General features: G+C 31.3%; 3 long non-coding RNA genes across 3 annotated transcripts; 2 read left to right on the top strand and 1 right to left on the bottom strand.

Moving 5' to 3' along the window:
* The first annotated feature begins 6,135 nt into the window (after nucleotides 1-6,135).
* LOC108452828 (uncharacterized) lies at nucleotides 6,136-7,961 on the top strand. Its single transcript, XR_001866456.2, has 3 exons — nucleotides 6,136-6,236; nucleotides 6,707-6,791; nucleotides 7,754-7,961. It is a non-coding gene; the product is annotated as an uncharacterized LOC108452828 (long non-coding RNA).
* A 1,381-nt stretch (nucleotides 7,962-9,342) lies between these two features.
* On the top strand, nucleotides 9,343-10,831 carry LOC128292853 (uncharacterized). The gene is made up of 2 exons (XR_008282808.1): nucleotides 9,343-9,740; nucleotides 10,743-10,831. It is a non-coding gene; the product is annotated as an uncharacterized LOC128292853 (long non-coding RNA).
* A 3,667-nt stretch (nucleotides 10,832-14,498) lies between these two features.
* LOC108450719 (uncharacterized) lies at nucleotides 14,499-16,745 on the bottom strand. The gene is made up of 2 exons (XR_008282806.1): nucleotides 16,649-16,745; nucleotides 14,499-15,093 (listed from the first exon to the last, which is right to left on the bottom strand). It is a non-coding gene; the product is annotated as an uncharacterized LOC108450719 (long non-coding RNA).
* Nucleotides 16,746-20,736: the final 3,991 nt, after the last annotated feature.

The raw sequence follows: 20,736 nt of genomic DNA, 5'->3' as shown, positions 1-20,736 counted from the left end.
TTATCCACTGTCAGTCCCTCCTCTTCCGACTGACTTACAAATACCAATTAGGCCTCACAACCTTTCCGAATCAACTTTTCAACTCTTAATGCCGACACTACATTGGACAAATAATCTCTTCTCTCACCTATCACCATAACCTCCTCATCCTTTGTAGTTCTTAACACCATTCGTTTAGCAAAGACAATCCGAGTCGCCTTATGCTTAACAAGCCAATCCATTCCTGAATGAGGTCAAACTCTCCGAACAAGAACTCCATCGATCTCTAGGAAAACCTTGCCTTGAGTTTCTAATGGTACATTCCTATACAGTTTGTCTACCCTAATCGAGTGACCCAAGGGACTTAGTACAGATACCCCACTCACAATCTCCTCGAGCGGTCCAAGTTGTCCATAATCCGCTCGTGGCCTCCAACCAATATTTCGCCACATTCGGGCTATACCGACACGCCTTAAAGATCTCCGCTCCGTTAGTCCGAAGTCGTTCAGAAATAGATCCCCGAACTCCATTGCTCGTACTTACCCCGGCAACCCTTTCCAGAACACGAAGCATTGCCTATGACAGGGTATCATCCTTGGCACCGTGGTCATGAGACTCTACCTCTATTGCCAGTGGTATCGGTGCATCCACCGCCGGCATATGTCTCGAAGACGAAGATCTCGCCGAGCACTTCCCGGCCCGCCCACGGCCTCTTGTACTTATATCGTATTATCTTGATTACTTAATTTTATGCATCAATTAATATTCCAGTGTTTATTACGATGTTTTATGAATCGCATAAAGAGTTCGAGTTTGTTTTCACGTAATCAAGTCTAGCTACGCTTTCATCTCTTATCAGATTTTCATGTGGTTTCAGTATCATCCTATCTAGAGTATCCTAGCAGGATTTTAGTACAGACAGATAATTCAGAAAAATATTCAGAAAAATTCAGAATACTTACAGACTTGAGCCGGAGATTCGGAATGCCACCTTCTAAAGATCTAAATTTTGAAAATCAAGTTTTTCCCATTCTTTATAAAATTTTCGCTTTCAAAAATCTTTGTTTTTGTAAACCTATTCCACAACCGAGTTGTTGCAACTTAGGCTCTGATACCACTAAATATAACACCCCAAACCCGGCCCAGAAGTTATGGCCGGATCCGGCATGCCACATCAAAAACGTAAAAAAAAAATTTCATTCTAAGTCTAGAAAATCGTACTTGATGTTCAAAAGATTAATTCATTAAGGGTTAAGGTGAATGGAAGCTGTGCACCAGGTAGGAAACCGAAAAAGAGGTGGTGAGTCCATCGATCGCTTAAGTACCAAGCTCCTTCGGATCCAATCCTGACATGCATACCGCCATTGCCACACCTTAACGTCATGGATATTTCTAGGAAACCGATTTGATTAAGTCATTTTTATGAAAAGTGATTAATTTTGGAAAATACTTTCATTGCGGAAGCTTTGCTTGTTGTCGTGTTATTTTGAAATCAATTGTTGTTTTTGAAAACGCGCCTAAAGCTATCCAATTTCAACAGTTAAAATAAGTATTACCTATCTTAGTAATATATATTAAAACCATCAAAATAATTAAGCGACCTTATTACGCTTAAAAGCCCAAAACTTCAAACGTAAATAAAAGGATGTCCATTCACCGAAGAAAATCAAACTTTCGATGTGTGGCCACTCCAAATTCCCTCACGACTCCAAGCCCACTATGGTTGGGGATTTCTCGTGGATGAAAATAAAATGGGTGAGTTTGGGGAAACTCGATGTGTAAAATCACCCAACCATAGTCTAAATCAGCTCAACCCACGTAAATGTAATAAGTTGGCCTTAGCCTAGAAATGAATCTGTAATAAAGCCCATAGGCCCATAATGTAACGTAACGGATATTACATGTTTATGCGAAACCCAACCCAGATTCATCCATAACACCCCGGTACCAGCGTTACACCATGTGGGGAGACTACTCGACCCACCCAACCGCTACACACCATAGAAATCGCAGCGAGGCTGTCAGATATTGTGACGAAGTCACCAGATACAGATTTCGTGGCAGAGCCACCAGAACAGATATATGTGGCAGAGCCACCAGATTAGATATTTGTGGCACAACCGCCAGAACAGATATATGTGGCAGAGCCACCAGATCAGATAATTGTGGCATAGCCGCCAAGATGCTTCCTCCATAATATAACCCATGTCCCCATGCAACAGATATATAATCATGACATACATCATACAGAATCAGATCGTTATGCTTTTCAGTCAAAATTAACCCTAGGGGTATAACGGTAATTTTGCAACTAGGGGTATAACAGTAATTTCCATACATAGGGGTATTATAGTAATTTAGCTACTTTTAGGGTTTTCATGCATATCCTAACTATTTACGTACTATCAGAACACTTACCGCCCATACTTACCGAATTGGGCCCGTTGGCCCATGAACCCGATCTTTGGCCCATTAAGTTCAAATTATCAAAATGTACGAAATCGCTGCATCGCAGTTTATTACTTTAGATTACCAAATATACAAACCCAACTATCTTACGAGCATTCGCACACTCGTAAATTCCCAAAATATCGACTTTTAAGCATTTCGCTTTTCGCTTTTGCCAATCGGTCTATGAGAGGGTGTCATTACACACATTTGCTGACGATATGTTGACGAGATCCACACACGAACCGCCTACAATTGGATTACTAACACGTTAATCTAACTATTCAAATACAAACTACGTATTAACCCCTTACAATATTCGGCCAACCACACCTACAGATTATAGTAAGCTTATAAGAAATCAATAAGCAACTTATTAACAAATTTTTGCCAATGTTTACCACATAATCATAATTTCACTGCAAGCTGTCTTCCTGAGCAACAGTCACTAAATTATTTATAACTGGAGCTACGAAACTCCAAATCAAGTGCCGTTAATTTTCCCTGAAAATAGACTCATATATCTTCTATCCATAAAAGTTTTAGAATTTTTGGTTTAGCCAATCAATACCAGATTTTTCTTAAAGTTTCCCATGTTTCACTGTTTGACTAATCTGGCCACCCTTCATTACGAATCAAATTTCTCATTGTACAGAATTCAAAATATGTTCTTGTTTATTTCATTAGAAGCTAGACTCAATAAGCTTTAATTACATAATTTATGCAGCTTCTAACTCATCTTCCACAATTTATGGTGATTTTCCAAAGTCACGTTACTGCTGCTGTCCCAAGCAAATTTATTACCAAATCACTCTTTCACACCTAACTTGCATGCTTGTTATTTAAACATGTATATCACCAATCAGTCATCACATATCTATGATTTTACTTAAGTATAATCTCTATTTCATCATTTTAAAGCACAACATGTTAGCTGATTTTTCCCTTTAACATCTAAGGCACATGCATGCTCATTTGTTTGGCTCAACTTCACCTATCTTCCATTTTTCATCAAAAGAACATGAAACAACAACCATTTCCTTCATTTTAATTCATGACTAAATGCTCACAACACAACTAAAAATCAAAATATACTTCAAGAGTTAAGGTAGAATCAAGAAGAACTCATGAACCTCAAAATAGAAGCAAGGTACCAAGAACTTACCTTCAATTTTCCTCCTCCTAATGACCAAATACTCAAGAGCTTTCTCCTCTCCTTTCTCTTCTCTAACTTTCAGCTATGATGAACAAAGATGGACAAAACTTTGTTCTTTTCACCCCTTTTTCTTTTAATAAAACTTCATATTTCATCCATTTAATTCTTTAATACAAAAGACATGAAATTCTTATCATGAAACATTTACCTAACCCATTATCATGAAACATTTACCTAACCCATTATCATGGAACATTTACCTAACCTATTATCATGGAACATTTACCTAACCTATTATCAATTTGTATCAATTTGTACCATAAATTATGGATATCAAGTGTACATTTTGTCTAAAACAACATGATGGCTGGCCACTTCATGTAAAATGGGAGGTTTGTCATGCAAATCCTCCTATTTTGCACTCCTATTTATTTGGCCACTTCAATTTAGCCTATAGCATTTTCAAACATTTTCACATAGGTTCTATTTCATGATTTCACCCCCTTTTTGTTATGGAACAAAAATTAACTAAAATTGTCGGGTTCTATCTTAAGTTTGGGCTTTCTAGAGGCCCACTAACATAATTAAACCTATGCTAACATTCACAGAATTCCCGAAAATTGGGGCGTTACACGAAATATACAAAAACATAAAATTTACCTTTCTTTTTGAACCAAGCTTTGTGTTTTTGGAAATCTTTTTTATAGTGTCCTTTCTTACAAAAGTGACACTTATCTGCCATTTGTTCCTTTTTATCGCCATTAGAAACATTGACAGGCAAGTTTTTCTTCTTCTTAAACTTGTTGGTTGTTGCTTTAAGTCCTTTGTCAGCTCCTTGATTCACAAGGTTGATGGAATTACTTCTTTGACTCTTTAACCTTGCTTTCTCCTAATTGTACTTACGAGTCAATTCATTCACACCCTACTTATATTTAATAATGTTACAATTAATTTGAAATGATCTATAATTCGAAGGTAATGAGTTCAATATGAGTTGCACTAAAAAAGAGTTATCCACATCATCCCTAGGGTCTTTAGCCCTATTGCAATATTAGTCATCACGATGATATTTTCTTGCATTCCCCTTGATCCATCATACTTTATGGTCATGAGTTGTGCCATTAAAGTACCAACAAGTGGTTTATCCATAGAACAAAAACATTCTTCCCCAAACATAAGATATTCTTTCGCACTTTCAGTTTGTGGAATTGTAGTTTTAATGTTATTGGCAATAATCATTCACAAAAATATAAGGCTCAATTTGTTTGATCATTACCATTATTTATGGTATAACATATCTTCCTCGTTGTTTCAATCAGTAATAACAACAAGTTTATCTTATAATAGTGCCAATTCAAGATCTAAGACACCTAAATGGAAATAGACTTATTCACTCCATTCAAAAAAGTTTAACCCATTAAATAAGGTAACAGATGAAACTTGCAAATGAAGAGAAATAGCTGCAAAATAATACATAAAAGGAAAACAATACATAAATGCTCAAATATTGAATTCAGATTTGCAAATAATCCAAGTATATCCAAGTTTTCTTTTGAGTAGATACTAAAATATACCATCATAAATAAATGCTAACAAACTTTATGGACAAATAAATAATTTTCGACAAATAAATAATTTTCATCAAATATACCCATTGTATTTGGACATTCAAATATATATATATCTAATAAAAATATTAATTTATCACCATAATTTTCACTATTCATAGAATAAATAATTTTCCTTTAGGCAAATTCTAAAGTTCTAATAAGTAGTGGAAGTCAATTATCCAATTTTCATCATATGCATTTAATTAATTACATGGATATTGACAATTTTATATGCATGATTTAATTGATATCTATGAAAACTTTCAAATTTGACCACTTGGATGACTAACAAATTATATACATCTGTAAACTCCAAAATATATAGATATTTCAAATTCTTTTATTTATTAATTATGCTAATTCCTAGTAAAAATATAATACTTTTGTGGTTTTATACTTAATTTTATGATATTTTGTTATTTCCATAGGAATATGTTAAGTTTACTTAATTTTATGCTAAATGCATGTTATTTTGTTATTTTTGTTGATTAATTGGGCTAAGAGAAATGATGGTAGAATTTTGATTGTATTTGGATCTTAGACAAGTACAGGTTGAAAGGATGATTGTGACAGCCCGAGTTAGACCCTAGTCGGAACGGTGGTTTCGAGATCACGAATCCGAGTTAAAAAAATATTTAAAAATTATTTTTTGTGTTTATTTTGTGTGAATTTATGTTTGTGAAATTTTCGTGATTTAATTTTATCGTTTGAGTGCCCGATTAAATAAAAGGGCTTAATTGCGTAAAATGAAAACTTGATAGTTTAAATGTATAAGGGCCGAATTGTTATTGTCTTTTTAAATGGAAGTACTTATGTATTAATTAGGCCATTGGTTATATGAGTGGACGGTTGTAGGCATGTTTTATATGGTTTAATAATTAAAATTTTAAGGTTAAAAATGTAAAATAATAAATTATATATATGATATATTATAACATAAATTAAAAGCCATGCATTTTTGTTCATACTTTTGACCGAAACTTGAGAAGGAATAAAGGGTTTTAAGCTTCCAAATATTCGGCCTTGTCCAAGCTTGATTCAAGGTTAGTTTTTGCTCGGTTTTTGATAATTTCTACGTTTTTGAGATCGTTACTTCGTATACTATTCGACCCATGCTAGAATTTTTGATTTTGATGAATATTTTGAGTTAGGACATTGATGAATATTTGTGTTTTGTGATGTTTGATGATGAAATATGAAAGATATGTTTTAGATTAACATGTTTTGTATTGGAGTTTTTGATGATTTTGAGTAATTAGGACTAAATTGTAAAATAATAAATTGAGGGACTAAAATGTGAAATAAATGAAATATATGGACTAGTATGAGTATAAGGAAGATTTGGCCTAACTATGTTGTTGTGAGATTTTGCATATTTTGTGTTTTATGCAATAGGGACTAAATTGTGAAAAAGTGAAATATCAGAGGTAAAAGTGTAATTTGCCCATTTGTGTGTTTTTGGATGAATTTTATTGAATATTTGATTAAATAAGTTTAATTTATATCAATTTAGATCAAGAAAAGAGAAAATCGGATTTGGATCTGGGGAAGACCAAAATAGTCGAGTAATCAATTAATACTGGTCGTCGATATCCGAGGTAAGTTTTTAAGCAATTAAACATCGTATATTTTGAATGTAATTAAGATTAATATGCTGATTTGGAATTCCTGGAATTATAGTAAAGATAGCCGAATATGATAAAGCATAGAAATAATGTATTTGAGTTTAATTCGATTGAGTTATAACAATTTGAAAGTCCGTATGAATTATGTGGAATATTTGAATTGTTCGGCAGATGAATTGTTTAAGAGACAGCTTTATAATAATGATATTCAGGCTTTGAGCCTAGCAAGCCTTGTGCTGGTGAATTAAATCGGGCTTTATGCCTAGCAGGCTTATTGCTGGTGTATAAAATCAGACTTGTCTAGCAGGCCTTGTGCCAGTGTGTGATACAAGCTTAGGCCTAGCAGGCTTTATGCTGGTGATTTAATATAAATCTATGCCTAAAAGACTTCATGCTGATGTGTTATTTGAGTGAGTAAATCGAGCTAAATGGCTAGGTATGAATTAACTTGTTACCTATGTGAGATAAGGTAAGTAAGTACTTTGAATATTTATGTTAAATCATGTATGATAGAAATGAAAAGCATATGTAAGTTTAGCATGTATATTCGGCCATATAGGTAATGTATATATGTGATATTATATATGATCTTGTGTATTCGGCCAAATAAGTGATGTTTGAATATGAAGTTAAATCTTGTTTTGTGAGCTTGTGTAAATGGGTGGAAGTATATTTGAATGTGTAATGATATTTGGCTTTGAAAGTTGAATGAAAATATGTAAAATTTAACTTTATAAGTATTCGGCCAAAGTGATAACTATGTTAAACATGTGTGGTTATGGAATGTATAAGTTGAGATTAAATATGGTATTGATATAGTAAATTGGTTTAATTTAAATTTAAGGAGTTGACTATATTATTGAGTTGTTATTTGCTTATGACTTATTAAGCTATGATAGCTTATTCTGTATGTTCATGTTTACTTTGTTTTATAGATTTTGGATTCATGTTATAAGCTCGGGGATCGTCAGCAAAGTTCATCACACTATTTACAGTTTTGGTATTTAAATAATCGAACTTGAAGTATGGCATGTATAAGCTGAATTATGTTTTGATATGAAATGTTGAACTTTAGTTATGTATAACTAAAGCCATGCGAAAATGGCGAAGTTGATTTATGAATTTATGCTATTTCAAGTATAATTTTTAAGTGTGCTATGCATGAATGATGATGGATTGAATTGAATGTGACCTTGCTGATTTGATTATGTGATTAATTTAGGTGATAGAAATATAAGTGGTAAAGGTGAGGAAGTTCGGTCAAGGTATATATATGAATGGCATAAATGATATGAGGTGAAATTGTGGTTTGATTTATGTGGGGTATTTATGGTTAATGGATGTAAGTATTTGGTTGTGGCATAGTCATGTTCGGTAGTGAAGTGTACATTATGTATATAAATCATACTTGAGTTATGTTTAAAACAAGTTAATTGAATTATATAAGTGAAATTTGGCTGGACGTATTTGGCATATTAGGTATTAATTAGATGAGGGTTATGTTTGATTAATGACTAAATAGTTAAATTGGTTTAAATTGTTTAATGTGATATTTAGCCGAATATATGGTTATTAAAGTAAATATTGAAATGGCATGAATAGTAAGCATGAATAAATATATTCGGTTAAGACTTGTAGAATTATCAAATGAATAGAAATTTTTATTATTAGCCATGAATAGTATTCAATTTCATGTGTTTAAATCATGTTACGAGTAGCATGTTTTGACATGATTATTTGGTTTATAAGTTTGGCTAAAGTATTTATTCATGTATAAACTTTAAATTTGGGATGGTAATTGGAGTAGTAGTCGAATGTACATATGCATGTATATTTATATTTTGTGTTGATTGGAAATCATTTTGTTTTAAATGATTTGTACCTTGAAAGAATTACTTTTATATGACATATGTTTGAATGATAGAATGAAATATTTATATAAATCTTGGTATGTGCGTATGACATGTATATTTTAATATGCTGAATATCTTTGCTTATGAGACATGTGATTATTTATATTTATAATTATTCGTGTAATGTGTATTTTTTTGATAATGTTTCGTAACTCTAATCCGTCGTCAAATACGGATTAGGGGAGTTACAATGATAAATGCAATTGCATGGATTGTCTAAATAAGAAGCCCAAATCCAATTCCGTTTACCCAATTTTACGAGAAAATAAGTTGGCAAAATTCATTGCTAAAATTAGTAGTCCCTAACCAACCTTTTAAACTCCCAAATATAGCATATATGACCCAATATTGCACCAAATAAAACCAGTATGAAAAATTTCTTAAAAGGCCTTCAACCATCCACCTACTACTAAAAATAGCAATTAAAAACCACTGTATTTGGACCACATATTGGTCGGCCTCAAAAGGAGAAGGCAAAGCTAACTTCCTTGCTAAAAATAGCGACTAAGGGACGACAACCAAAGGAAGAGAGAATTAAGGAAACTTCCTTGCTAAATTTAGTAAGGAAGATTTAGTCTACTATCATATAAGGGATGACACAAATCATGGAGGTTATGGAAGATTTGTTTGCTATTTTTGGCATGGGCACTTAGGTTAGAAAAGGAGACTTCCATTCATCATTGCAACACACTATTAACATCAACATCTTCCATATTCTTTCTTAAGTGTTCTTTCCCTATTCATGGCTTGCTAAACACTTAGTTTCACAAAATAAGGCAATCACTTGCTAAAATGAGAACAACTAGGCGATTGACTTGAAAATGTTTAGATGATTTTAACTTGAGGTGAACAGGAAAGCCACTACGGGAACTCGCAAGGAGTAGCCGTAGATAGCCCCCGACATTCAGCTGTTTACTCTTTGCATTGTGAAATGGCCGTGGATAGCCCCCTACATTCAGCTGTTTACTCTTCGCATTGTGAAATGGTCGTGGATAGCCTCCATCGATTGGTCTTTCTTACCTTTCTCTTTACTGTTAAATTATTGTTTTATATCTTGAGAGACAAGATTGCATCTCGTCTTTATATTTTCAGTTTAATATGACATGACTTATTTTTGTTAATACAAAATGGATATGAATCTTGATTTGAGTTCATTGTGCAAATGATTATTTCATTCATTTAGGTTTAATTAATGTTTATACTTGTTAATGTATGATCAACATTTGTAGGTAATTGAATTAAATATTTAATCTGGGAAGAGGTAATAGGTAATAGGTAATAGACGTAAAACTTAAGTGGTGCATATTATGTCAATTTCAAAAGATAATTGTTGTATGCATAAACTGTGTAAATGTCTGGGAGAGTGATTTCTAAGTTAGTTCTTTGAAATAGGGATATGCTAATTAACTTAGGAACAAAATAGGACTTCAGGAAGAGCCTATGCCTTAATTAAATGGGTTTAATGAATTTTCATGTTGCCATGAACCATTCGTGATATTCTCTTTATGACTACTATTGAATTCTTGTTGAAATGAAATATTTTATTTTAGTCTATTCATGTTATGTTGTATTATTCCTTGTGTTTATTTCCTGCTGTGATTATTTTCTGCAAGACATATTGTCTTATTTTGTGGGTGTTTGAATTCTAATTACTTTCATAATTTAAATTGCAAATTTCATCAACAATAGTCCTTCTTTATTTTATTTTTAACTAAATTGATTAAAATCAATTTAAAATTAATTTTGCAAACAATTCTCTCAACAGTCCTGTGAAAATGGTACTCTTTACTCACTACTTATTACTTTTACAATCATGTACACTTGCACGTAATCACCAGACAACAACATCCATATGTATCAAATTAAAATATTCGATTTTAAACAACAAAAACTTTAAAGCCCATTTATATAAAATACTTATATCTCATAATTTAATCAATCCTAAATTTTCACTAATATAAATTAAAGGAATAATAAACTTTTTCTTGTTGACGATTGCATGGTTTTGCAGCATCAAATTGCATGGCAGATTGTTGACAATTGCATGACAATTAAATGGCAGCCATTAATATTGACTAACAATGTAATAAATAGGAGGAGCAGGTTTTGCACCGAAAATTGACTCGAAATATTGGCATGAGACAATTTCTTTTTTGGTCCTTGAGATAATGGGCTATTTATAGTTTGATCCTTGGACTTCAACTATAAATGCGCCTTCCCATTTCTCATTTCAATAATCTCAACTATTCTTTCTCTTTTAGTTTTCTCTCTTCTCCCATTTGAGAATTCTTAAGGAGTTCTATTTGTTTCTAATATTTTGGAGATAGTGAAGTTATCATCTGGTGTTAGTACCCGAGGACGTAGGAATAATTTACCGAACCTCGTTAAAATTCTTGTGTTCTTTCTTGTCATATTTTTCTTTCAATATTTGAGGGTATAATAGTAGTATTTAATTGTGCTATTAAATTATGATAAAAGGGATATTCTGACTAAGGAAAGACTTGGTACTTAAAAGATCCTTGTGATTCACCTCTCTTTCCTAAGAATTGAACTTTGTGTGATTTTTTAGTACAATAATTTACACGCTTCCAACCCTATTGGAACAACATTTCAAACATAATTTAATTATATAATATAAATAATTAAAATATTACTTTATTAACAAATATGAGCAAATACAATACAATCATCCATCCATCAAATTAAAATAATAATACAATCGTTATTAACAATTAAGAGGAAATTGAATGCAATGCGATGGAATATTGTAATGCATCCATCATCCCCAACTCTAATGTAAAAATTTATGATTATCAAACAAATAAAATAAAAAATCAACCTAACTCAAAACTCATAATTACAACTAATCATGGTCATATCGGCTCGATACAAAATTTTAAGTACGTTTTTCTAAATTTAGGTTCAGACTAAAAATATTAAATCTGAGTCTGATTCGACTTGCTTGTATTAATTTTTTTAGATTATTTTTATATAAAAATAAAATTAAAAATATAATACATCAAATACACTAAAAAGCATTAATATGTTTCTCAAATTTGAAAATAAATTTAAAAAAAAGCTTTTATACTTAAATAACACTAATATAGTTACAACTTAGCAAGTATTTTAAAATAGTAGCAAAATTAACAATAAAACAATAATTATACAATATCTAAATAATAACAATATAATAGTAAGAATATAATAGCGAAATGGTAGCAAAACAACAACAAAAAAAATTTAAGCTGACTCGGGTCGGGCTAAACTCAGGCTTAAGCTAAAAATCATACTCAAGGCTTGGTCTATTTAAAAAAAGGACCTTACTTTTTTCTAAGCCAATTTTTCGATCCTATATTTTTATTTAAACTCTCTCATTTTTTAAATAGACTTTTAGACCTTAGCGAATAACCCTACCTCTAATAAGAATGATTTCACGTGTTGTATGTTTGCTAATTTGGGGATTTCTCTTAAACATCAATCAGACCATGAAAAAAAAATTCAACGAGAGAAGCCAATTTTGAAAACCTATAAAACCTAACGCCATTAAAAGTCACATAAATTAATTCTTAATAATAATAATCATAATTGTCACGTATCTAGCAGTTAGTAGAGATACTCACCCTTTATAAAATGACAAATTATTATTTAAATTTTTAAAATTTCAAAATTTTAAATTAATAAATATAATATTTTAACTCCTAAAAATAATAAAAATTAATTTAATTTTTAAAATTAAAATTTAATTTTAATTCTTAAAATAATTTTCTGGCTTCGCCCGATGATAATGGTGGTGATCATCGTGATCATGCAACGAATTTATCATTCGGCGAAACTTAATGCTAATTAGGAACTTCAATATTATTATTGTAAAAGAATCATGGTAGCTTAATGCTGCAACTTCAAAGAATTTGATTTTTAATTGTATAACTCTTCAATAGCATATACTATAAGTATAATAAAATTATATCAATTAATGAAATATTATATACTCCTCAGGTAAAATTTTTAATATCTAGATATTATAAAAATAAAATTTTAATAGTATATAAATAATTATTTAGGATCTTTAAAATAATATAATTTTCACAAATATAAAAAATACCTAATGCGAATTGAAGTTGACTATTAGGGTACGTTTGGTTCACTGTAATTGAATAGAGCTGTAATGGAATAGAATTGTAATGGAATAAAGCTGTAATCAGTAATTCCATTGTTTGGTTAAACGAAATAGAATAGATGTTGTAATAGTATAAAGAAAAATGTTTAAATGACCAAAGTACCCTTAGCAAAATTTGTTTAGGTAGATAATTATTGTTCTTGTTATTAAATTTTAATAAAATTATTTTAAAATATATTTTAATAAAATAAAATAAATAATTTAATCATATTTTAATATAATTATTATTAAATACAATTTAATAAAATAATATATAATTTAATAACATTCTTAATATAATTATTATTATATGAATTAAAATTCATAATATATAATATTATAAAAATAATATATAACCTACTTTATTATTTTTAAACTGCAATACATATTTAATGTGCTAAAATATTATTAGTGAAACAAATAATTTAATTAATCTACAATAAAAAACAAAGTAATAGAAGTAATAAATAACCTGTGATTAAAAAATTTAGACACTAAAATAAAAATAATGATATAATTTAAATGTTAATTTATGAGTTAAGTAATAATTTTAATCGATACTTTGTTACATATAACAAACATTATAATGTTACATTTCACATTCTCATTTCATTTAAATTGTGACAGAAAATATGTTAAACACCATATATGCATAAACTATTCTACTTTAATTCATCAAATCAATGGGAATATGTGTGATCATTTAATAAAAACATTACATTTAAATTTAATTATAAAAATATAAATATCATTATAGAAATAAGATGAATGAATGATTAACAACAATCTAACTTTAAGAAAGCCCCTGGAGAACCCTTATTTATATACTGGCCCCCAAAAGAAAGAAATGGGAACTATTGTCAAATGTTCAGCTCACATGCCGTATTCTCAATACATAATATTGTAAAATGAACAGCCTTGACAATTAAATTCAATGATAAAACATAATGAACAACCATGTTTTGATACCCTTTTATATGTTAATAACACAGAATACCATCATCTTTCATTGTTAAAATGCTTACAAAGAGCTAAATAGTGGGAAAGAATCAACAAAAAGATGTATTACTTGTCATATCATATCCATGTTAGTGATAGTCTCCAATGTAGGATTAAACCTTGAAGTCTACAACTCACGGCTACTGCACATTTACTTCAAATCAAATTCCATGACTTTTATAGCTAATCTAAATAATTTCCTTTTAATTCCTTTTCTTGACAGCTAGGGTGTTAAGCTATAAGCTTTTCATAGCTAATCTATTAAGCAATTAGCTTTTCACCAACATAACTAAGTTCATTAGAGTTAGAACAAAAAACATGGAAGCTAGACTATTAGAATACTAGCTTTTCACACACAGCAATACCAACTAAATCTAGTAAAGACGCTTCGATGATATTAGCATTTTTGCTTTCATTGACCATACCATATATAAGATGGTCAAGAGCTACTCTGATCCAAGACTATCCATTTACCAAACTAAATTTACTCAAGAGCATCAATAATTAATAGATCAAGCTATTTTACTAACCCACAAGCAGCAAAGAAATAACTAACCATATTCACATCATCTCAAACTAAGATTAACAGAGTTAATGTATTGAAACTAGAAGTAGCAAAAATGAACAGATTGTAACTCATTCATCAAACTCGATCATCAAGCAGTTGGCAGCAGATATCTAAGTAATTCTTCAGTTGCACTTAACAAAGACATAAAGCATTAAGGTTCTTTTACATTTCTCCAAGCTCAAGCATGTTGAATACTAAACTATAACAAAAATTAATAAACATGAAATGACAAGAATGAAAGAGCATCACCATTGTCAATGGAGATTCCCATTATATTTGTAGTTTCTAAAGCTCACTTTCTCCATACAGGAAAATTCTCAGGACATATATCATTCTTGTGATTTCATGCCAACCCAGCTCCACCAAATCTCTAAACTTGTATCTATAATAGGTATGCTGGAGAAGTACTCACATGCATCTCCAATTATGCACTTATCAACTATCAAGTTGACTTTTTATCAGTATTGCCTTCTTGCTGTACTTTAGAAGAATCTTCCTTTTTACCCATGATCTACTGGATACCTTCTTGATATTCTTCTATGAAACTCTTAAGAGCATTTCTATATGCAGAAGCCCTTGTTATGTATAAGCTTTATAAAGCAGGCTTCAAAGTCTCCATCCCTCCTCTTGCAGCAATCGCTATTAAATCATTTCCATAGACAACATCAAAACAATGTAAAATTCAACAAAATAAACTATAATACCAGGAAAATAAGAGAGAGAAAAGAGTGAGAGGAGAGAAATTTGGCGTAAAAAATAAACTCATAGACAGATGAATTATTTCCCCAAAAATTTCACAATATAGCATTCATACAACCAATAAAAACAACTATCAAAGGCAAAATCCGAAAGCACAGACACATACAATCAGAGGTAAAAGAAAAAGAAAAGGAAACTTCATATAATATAAAATTCTTGCCAACAAGAAAAAATGTGCCGTATAATTAACAAAGATAATTTCCACAGACCAATTAACCTATCCATAGGTCCATACCGCAATCAAAATCTTCTTCCACGAAAAATAATCTCATATTCAAGCATGAGCATATAGGAAGAGGACCCAACAATTCACGGTGTTAAAGCATATGACTATACTGAGGAGATTGGCTACAAACAACATAGTTACTAAAGTGAGCTAAAAGAGATCTGCAAAAGGCCTGTTAAGTGGCAATGGCAGCAAATGAACCTGCAAATCCATGATCATGTAAATAATAATAAACCCTCAGAAATCAAACCAGAGCTTAAAGTTCCAATCATTAGGTCAAAACCTTATATCAACATGCATCGATTGGATTCCATGAAAGAAGATTCAAGTAGAAACAACATGCTAAAAAAGAAACTCCGATTGATACATAAGAAAAACCAAGTCAGGAATTAAGTAATTTTGATTTTTTTTTTCGAATTGAAATTTAATAAAGAAAAAAGCAATAAGACAAGCATAAATATTCCACTGCATACTTCAAATTAAAAATTAAAAGTTTTTTTTTAAGGAAACTAAGACCTTTCCTTGGCCTGGTGAAGAATGGATTCACCAAAAATATGCCAATGGAGGTGTAAAATATAAGACTTGAACACAAGTGCCAACAACAAAATAAAACAAAATGCAGTCACAGATGACTTTGAATAGCAAGGGGAAAAAGAAATCAAAGAATAAATTCCATGCTACCTCTAGACAAGTTCTACTAAAAAAGGAAATTGAAATGAAAACCTAACTGAACTCAAGCATTACGGGACTTTGTTCCTTGACCTCCATAAGATGTCTCAAGCACGAATCTAACAGTTTATTGCACATATAACAGGGTTCAGCAGTACTGATGCCTGATGGCTTTTCATTTAAGGCTTAGATCAAAGATAAAGAAACCAAAATGAAAGCATAGAAAATAAATAAAATTCAAAAAAAGAAGAAAAAGAGGTAATGCTTTCTTCAATATCAAAAGTCGATCACAAAATAAGTAGATGAGGATTTTGATTCATCACATCTAGAAAAACTTGAGTTACTAAACTAAACTTTAGGAACGAAGAAAATGAAAAACAAAGTAAAAGAACTGCAGAGAGTTGGTGAGGGGCAATGGTGTTTAGGGCTTTGTAAATGGAGAACGTAGTGAATATGGAGGCTATAGTTGAAACTGCAGAAAGGAGATGATGATGAAACAATGAGGGCAAAAATGAAAAAAAAATATTTTTGCATTCCTACCGTGCTCTGAATGGCCATTCAGAGGGTAAGGCAAAGAATGCTATTCAGCCTCTATCCAGTGTTTAGTGGGAATAGAAAACTAAACAGCAACATCCGTAATAGACATTTTAGTCAACCAAACAAGGGTTTATGGTGGGCCCATGGAATTGAATTGTAATGGCTATTCCATTACATTAAACCAAATAGGGTGTTAGACTTAACAATTAGCTTTTAACATACGCGGTAACAAGAAATTCAGATAATTAATTAAGCGCAACCCTATTTTGCAAGTAAAGCTAAATTGAATTTTGCTAAATTTTGGAATCCCATTCCTCTATTTTCTTTAGCTCACATAAATGTCTTTATTCACACCAATGGATTTAGTGTTTTCCGTGGTTTTTCTACCACCAAAAGGAGCCACATATGCTCTCCAATTCCAAACAAAATGAATTTGGAAGTAAAAAACATATCATGGAATATGTATGAATAACCTGCAACACAAATTTAATAAACACCTCATTCCCTCCTTGAGACAAATGATTTATGTTCCAGCTATTAATTTTGTTCTTCATCCTATCTTTAATAACCTGAAATGCCTGTTTTTTCCTCCTCCCAACCATGTTAGGCAATCCCAAATTCTCTTCTGGATTTGATGAACTTTGTACATTCAAATTTTGGGACACTAACATTCTGTCTTGGTTTGAAACATTTGTGTTGTAGTAGACTGTGGACTTTTCAAAATTCACACATTATCCTGAGCAATCCTCATATTATTTAAGAATTTTTTTAATGTTTTGTGCCCCAACTTTTGTTGCATCTCCAAACAAAATGCAGTCATCTGCAAACATCAAGTGTGAAATAAGAGGTCCCCTTTGACTAACTTTAGCCCCATGTAATAAACTTTCTTGTTTTTCTATTCTCATGAGTGATAATAGACCTTCGCAACAAAATAAAAAGAGATAGGAACTCCAAGGATCCTTTTGCCATAATCCTCTGCTAGGCTTAAAATTCCTTTCTTCTTCTCTATTAATAACATTAGAATATGACACCATACTTATGCAATGCATAATAAAGTCCACCCAATATCTAGTAAACCCCATTTTTAAGCATCACACTTCTAAAAAAGGCCCACTCCACTCTATCATAAGCCTTGCTCATATTTAGTTTCAAAGCCATAAAACATTTCCTCGTTATTCTTTTTTTATAAAAGTATGGAGTATTTCATATGCAATTAGAACATTATTTGTAATCAAATTCCCTGGCACAAAAGCACTTTATGCTTTATCGATACAAACATCCAAAACCTTTTGGAGGCGATTAGCAATAGTCTTAGAAATTATAGACTGATAGGGCGAAAATTCATCAAATTAATAGGTTGAATCACCTTAGGAATGAGCACAATATGGGTACAGTTCAATGCTTCCAAGGACTGACCTCTGTTTAAGATTTAAAGACAAAAAGTGCCTATATATTTTCTAATAAAGTGCTTATATAGTAGGTCCCATCCCTTTTATTGCCAAAACAATTTCCTCTTCCAAATATGCGGCAGTTAAAACCTGGTTCATCTCCTCTAAAATGCAACTATTAATCTTCATGAGAATATGATTCGGATCATTGATCTCTCTAATGGAAAAGAGATCAATGAAATAGTTTTTAGCACTCTCCTCTATTTCCTTATCATTCGAAACATTATGTCCATTCATGTTATACAACACACAGATCCGATTCATTTGCTTCTTTAATTGACCTTCGCTCTTTGCTTCCAATAAATTTCTTCTTTATCCATTTCCATATTAAGGTGAAGTTTTGCCTCTAGCATTTCAGCAATAACCTCTTCATTATTGTTACAATTATTCAAAACTTCAAGTCTCCTCGAAAGATGCCTTGAGAGACCAATCGTATTCTTTTTAATCTTTTCAAACCAATCCTTCAAACCATTGCATAGGATAACAAGTCACTCTAAAATATTTCCCTTACTTTCCTCCCACAAAATACGCACCCTTTGTTCACAAGATTATTCTAATGTCGACCAAGCCTCAAATCGAAACTTCTTTTTCTGCCCCTCACCTTTTCCCTATTTGTAACAATAAAAAGGGACAATGATATGATACCAAATACGCCAAATGACGTAAAGAGAACTATGAGAAAAGATCAATCCAATTAAAATTTGCCACCCTCTATCAAGCCTTTCATGAATGTTTGTTTTTGGCAAATTTTCTCTTTCCCATGTAAACTAAGGCCTCGAAAACTCAATATCATTTAATTGACAATCATATAACTGTTGAAAAATTGGGTTTGGAAAATGCAATGAAAAATAAATTTAGGGAAAATCAGAGTTTTTTAAAAAAAAATTCCAAAACAAGAACTTGGTTATGATATCTAAAGTAATAAACACTTAATCAAAATTGTACATTTTCAATTCGTCTAGGATGAACGCTTCGACTGAGTAATCTTCTTCGCTATTTTCAAGGTCATGTCTGTTGAGTGTGGGCTTGCTTCAAATAAAAAAATCACAAAAATTACTAGTAGGGTGATTTCACAAGTTCTCTAAACTTTTGGGTCAAGTTGTAAATAATAAAAATATCTCTAGAAATTTTCTAAAATAATTTCCTCGAAAAATTTCCCTCTACAATTTTCTCTTGAATTCAAGTGTATGTAAAAAATGACCTAAGACTCTCTTTATATAGGGAGAGTTTAGAGTTCAACTATAATTAAACTTAATCACTTTAATATTAAAATTAATAAAATACTATTAAGATAAGTATTGAATTTAATTTAATATTAAATCTATTAAAAATATTATTTTAGAATAGTTAATATGAAATCAAATTATCTAGTAGAGTCCTAATAAGAGTGTAATTCTTTCACTGCTCAACCACTGAAGAACCACCGTCGTCGACCATTTTTCGGCCATCAGAATGTCGTCGGCACCTCCAGCTGGTTCAGTTTCTATTGGTTTGATTCAGGCAGTGATGGTCCGACTAATCCAATCTAGCCATCAATTGGACCGTCGGCTCGATTGTACGTACCAGGCCTGTTTGACCAATTTTTTGGTCTTAGTCTCGGTTTTGGGCTCTTGGGCCTAATTTACCATCTTAAGTCCAATTTTCAAGTTTAATTATCCATTGGACCTATCGTTTGACTTGAAAATTAATTTCTAAAAATATCATATTAATTTTAATTAATTTAATTTTACCTGATCTAAATTAATTTTCCAAAAAATCACTTAGATTTTCCAATTTAATTTTTCAAGAAAATTATTTAATCAAATTCTCTAGTTGAACAATTCTTACGACCGCTCAATTTAATTCTACATCGAATAAATCGACTTAATTAAATTATTTCCAAAGTAGTAGAATTTAAATTTACTTCTAATTTAAATGCAGTCTGATCGAGCTTTTGTTGAGCCAATGGAGGAACCAATCAGACATATACAATTAGGCTCTAGTAATTACAATTATATCCAGAAGCATCATTCCGATAATTCGCAATTACTTAATCATGGAATCAGTCCATAAGAAGTACTATGATTGAAAACTCCTTATTGTATACTCTTTACGAAAGCAATTCATCCAACTACTTTTCCCAATGACCTCGTCATGTGTATGTTACCCTCGTATGATATCTTTGATTCCTTTGAGTTAAATTCGTTCACTCAATACAATTTTATATTATCCCATTGTTACCATTGTCTCTTAATGATCAATATGAACACCATTAACAAATAACTATGATAAAATGCTCGTTCGAGAACAAGCAACCTGTGGTCACGCTCTATATTTATCAATCTACACAATGCTAATGAGAAGATATCGTTAACTCTTTAATTGAGCTATGAATTCCACTGTTGCTAGTAAAGCCATGCCATACACAAGTTATGTACCCAACATACCAGCTATCAGCTCGATCATCTTTAGAACATAAGCCTTCACTTATATCAAAGCACATGAGTTTCATACGCATGGTCAGTGACTAACTCAGAATTTTGGTAAATCACACCATGAATGTCACAAGTGAATTAATTCACAAACGAATTCATAATTAATTCATCTTAGGTTCAATCCAATGTATCATTCTGCAAATGAATACATCTATGTCTTTACTCGTGG

Source organism: Gossypium arboreum, chromosome 5 (assembly GCF_025698485.1).
Source record: "Gossypium arboreum isolate Shixiya-1 chromosome 5, ASM2569848v2, whole genome shotgun sequence".
NCBI classification, from domain to species: Eukaryota; Viridiplantae; Streptophyta; class Magnoliopsida; order Malvales; family Malvaceae; genus Gossypium; species Gossypium arboreum.
This window is presented reverse-complemented; position numbering and strand designations above follow the sequence as displayed.